Source organism: Sapajus apella, unplaced genomic scaffold, assembly GCF_009761245.1.
Source record: "Sapajus apella isolate SASKATOON/1434 unplaced genomic scaffold, GSC_monkey_1.0 scaffold122, whole genome shotgun sequence".
NCBI lineage: Eukaryota > Metazoa > Chordata > Mammalia > Primates > Cebidae > Sapajus > Sapajus apella.
This window is the reverse complement of record NW_022437062.1, coordinates 1,920,512-1,924,967: the sequence shown is the minus strand read 5'-3', so window position 1 is coordinate 1,924,967 and position 4,456 is coordinate 1,920,512. Positions and strand designations below refer to the sequence as shown.

Genomic DNA, 4,456 nt, shown 5'->3' with positions numbered 1-4,456 from the left:
GAAATGCCATTCTCTTTTCCCCTGATCCACTGCCAGCACGTCTTCTGAGCATTGATCAGCTTTTGACCGCTCAGATCTATTCCATCTTATAGGTAGTACTCTGATTTCCACTGGGGACAGCTCTCACTCATGGTGTGTCCACTTGTTGGGAAGTAATTCCAGTGCCTGCTTGCCACTACGAAATCCCAGAGTGCAAGATCCTTCCTTTCCTTGCCCATTCTTCAAACTAGATCTCTGGCATGTAACCTAAATTTGGCCAAGCAGCTGCTCTGATCCAGGTCTCTGAAACTTGAGTAAGGGATTGATGGTTTGAAGCCATCAGTGCAGGGTGGTGGCAGAAGCATCCCAACCAGACTTGTCTTGCTACACCAAGGTCTCTCTCCTTCCTTTCCCTGGCCTTTTGGAGCTCCTGGTTATGGTACATTGTCAGGCCTGGCTGTCCTACCGTCTGTCAATCATGTGAACCCGCCAACTACCAAGTCCTTCCAATGAAATCTCTTTCAAAGTAGCTAGAGGGTTTGAATGGATTTTTTCTTTGTTTATGTTGTTCAAAATGAAGGAATCCTGGCTGATAGACAACTTACTTCCAGCCCTTATCAATCCTCTCCTGGGATACTACAGTAACTTACCGGATTCTGTATCTTCCATGTTACTATCCTTTAGTAAGTTTTCCACATTCTTTCCAGAGTTTTAGATGTAAGAAAAATTTAAAGTAAATGCTGACTTAGTCTTATTTTTAAGATAAAAAGTCAACTCCTAAAATTTCTCATGTTCACATGTCCTGTGTCCATGCTCCAAAATTGTGGTGTATGATGCAGTGCAAAGAACATGACATTTAACTTGATATCCAAACTTGAAACAAGTAGCTTAGCATGTTTATTAAACCTTTTCATCATTAGTTTTTTCTTAAACAAAATGGAGAATGTATACCTTCTGGAGTGCTTGTAAGAGTCTGACGGGATAATGCAGCTCCAGCTTTTGCAGCCTGATAGGTTTTCAGTAGATGTTAACTCCCCTACCTGTACTTCCTTCCCTAGTGGGCTTGCTGCTCCATGCTGGATCTTGATAAACTTTGGATGAGCCTGGATGCTCCAGAGGTCCCTGGGGTTAAGAAATTGGATGCATTGGAGAAGTGCATACAATGTCCATTTGCAATACAAACAGCATGCCCATTTGGGTAATGCATTATGTTCCTCCCTTTGAACTGTCTGTTGAGATGCTGCTGGCTCTCACTACAGGGAAAATGGCTGCTAAGCCCACTGCTACAATGGTCATGATTTAAATTATATTGCTCCATGTTCTTGGGAATCCGTTCCCCTCTCTGGGGCTGCATGCTCTCTGCTGAGTTTTCTCGCTGCTCTTGATTATACATAAAGGTATCCTTGTGAGCTCTGGTAACCATGCCAATCACTTCTTCCTTTGCAAAATCAGAAGAGGGAGGAGAAGAGCTTTTGATGTTTTCTTTCTCCAGCTGGGACTTGGGTCGCAGCTGTTCCTGGGCTGGTAAGGCTGTCTGTTCATGATGTTCTACCAATGTGTCATTTTGCAAGCGACCACTGAACTGGCTGTTCATCATGGTCTTCATCGCACTTTGCATTTCAGTTAGCATCCTCTGTTTTTCACGCTTAGGAATACGACCAAACCGAACAGCATCTCTTGACATTCCAACAGAGAGACACTTTTTGAAGTGACATTGCTGACATCTGTTCCTATTCATTCTCATTATAGAACAGTTTTCATTCTTCAGGCACTTCTGGTACTGGATGTTTTGTTGAATACTTCTCCGAAAGAAACCCTTACAGCCTTCACAAGCATGAACTCCATAGTGGAATCCTGATGCCACATCCCACAGACTTTACACAGTAGAACCATGCCACTAAATTTTGTCACACCACTATGACTTTTTGTCATCCATTGATGGGATATGAGTTGTTTATTTTCTACAAGCTGTAATTGATGCGGACATTGATAATATCTTCATGTTTCTGAGAAGTAATCTGTATATTGTCGGGGAGGGGATAATAAATATTTCTAACCAAGAAAAAGAAAAAAGAAATTGGATGCAGCATCAGGGCATTACGACACTTTGTTTTATGGCATGATAGTCATACGGGGCATTTTAGAGAGGACAATGGGGGAAGAATCCAACGTTGTGTGTTGAAGCAAAAGGATTGCCATTTGCAGCATGTTCAGAACAGCTCTGGTTATACAGGTGGAAGAACAGGACGCTTTATTATGATGCAGTCAATCTCTTAAGCAAGTGTTCTTTAAAGTATTTTGATTGCAAATTGCAAAAAGTAGTTGCAATTCAGAGCCAGATGCCATGACTATTTCTTGGTTGTCAGCCTACTTTTAGCAGATAAAAATGACAAGATGAGCACTCTGTGTGGTGGTACGTGGAAGTAAATGTCCCTACCAAAAGCTATGTGTACCTATACTCATTTTCCACGGAACCCTCTTAAACTCTTCATGTTTGAAATGGCTTATTTGTTCCTGCTGCCAAAGATGGAAAGAAATGTGAGCTAATTATAGAGAGGGAGTTTGTCTAACAGAAGGGCTTTTCACTAGAAGCTGAAGGGAGCTGTTTCCCTTTTGCATCCATAATAGCTTGATGGGTTTGAAAAAATACACAGTGTCATCTAATAATTTCTAACTTGGACTCACTTGAGAAAATATAAAATGAAAGGAGTTTTAGATTACAAGGTAGGGTAAGAATATTTGTGTTGACATGTATGCTAAACTAGGAAAATGAGAATCATCTCTGCTCCACTGGGGCTTATAAGCCAAAATGAACACTATGGATCTGCAAGTAGCAGGATAGACTCACAGAGGCGGTATCACTTTTTGAGATAACAGGATTCTGAATGTCAACCAAATCTATGAGAGTAACCTGCACAGGAGTGTTTTGCTCTGGCAGTGAAATTGTAAATTACCAGCCTAAAATGATACTCAAGGGGAATGGCAGAGGGTGTTGCGGGAGGAGAGTATTTTTATTTCAATGTAATTAGGGAAGCTTTCCTTGCAGAAGTGATGAATGCTTTCTTTGAAGCATTAAATAAAATCTCTATTCCAAGATCTTGGCAGTTATTTCCAGGAGCTGAACTTGTTCCCTCTGCCACTTCTCTACACCTCTCCCAATTGTTCCAGATCCAAAGAAGCCGTGATCTCAGCTGTGAAGTGTTCAGAGTTCTAAGTTGCAACTCCAATGAGGCTCTCATCTTACACAGTACCACATCCAAAAGGGGCCCAGGACTTTTCTAGGGATCTGTCCTCAAGTTGGAAGCAGGGGCTTTCAGGGCCAAAAGTGTTTTTTGATCAGAGGAGCCAAGCGGGGTTACATCCCAGTCCCCTGAAGAGGCCACAGAACATCAGATACACATTTTACCTCATAGCGCTCAAGTTTAGGCAGTGCTTTGGACAACAAATGTCTCGGGTGGAAATTGCATGTGTGCTGGCTGTGAAAATGAAATTTAGAGTCTTCCTCTGTCCTTGAGAGCAGGAATTCCGTTGTTTGGCCCATATGACCTAAATTTGACTCTGAATATCTTTGGACACCACTAATAACCATAACTATTGAATGGTGGGAAGGTGACGACATGAATTTCCTCAAACTCAGCGGGACATTCCAGAGGGAAACCGGATGACTCCAGTCTTAGCTCTTTTTCTGCTTACCTATTATGGGGAGTGAATTTTACCTCAACTGGTTCTGGAGCCTTCATTTCTTATCTCTATTAGATGTCAGGAAATGTCTCTAAGCCCTAATCACCCAATGATATTTTATAAAGCACAACATCTGAGCTTCCTTTTTCAGTTGAAATGTTGAGGACTGAAGTGGGAGATAAAGACCTTGTTTCTCTGGCTGCTGGCCAACCTGAATTAAAGAAGAAAAACAGCTTCAACAGAATTTCTTTTGAGGTCATCCAAAGACTGTTTTCTGGAACATAAAAAGCAACTGTATTCCATTACGATTTTGTTAACTGTTTGCAGTAAAGTTTGAAAGTGTTTGACCTGATCTGAACACCAGTTAACCCACAATCTCTGTTTCATACATCCATCCTCACCTGGTGACATGCTCTTATTAATCCTTTGGTCTAGTTGGGTATCTACTGTGTGGTGGAGCTGAAACAAAATTTTACCCTGTGTAGAAATCTGGGTTCTCCATCTTATTAAAAGATGAAAATATAAGATGGGATATGAAGCAGAAGACAGGACTTTGGTATCCAGTTCTGGGGCTTGAGGACATCCTTAACCATCAATTTTATATATAAAATGGCAACAAAGACTTGTGTTTGTCACCATCATTGAAAAAATCAGATGAGATAATGAATTAAAAGTGCTTTGTACATCAAGAAGTCCTGTTTAAACAAATACTACTTCTAAACAAATGGATGAATGCAACTCCTAATATAGACATGCCAGAAGCAATCTTTAAGGATAGATCTAAATTTTGAAGGAA

General features: G+C 41.0%; 1 pseudogene; it reads right to left on the bottom strand.

Moving 5' to 3' along the window:
* Window positions 1–715: 715 nt before the first annotated feature.
* Window positions 716–1,926, bottom strand: LOC116538687 (annotated as a pseudogene).
* Window positions 1,927–4,456: the final 2,530 nt, after the last annotated feature.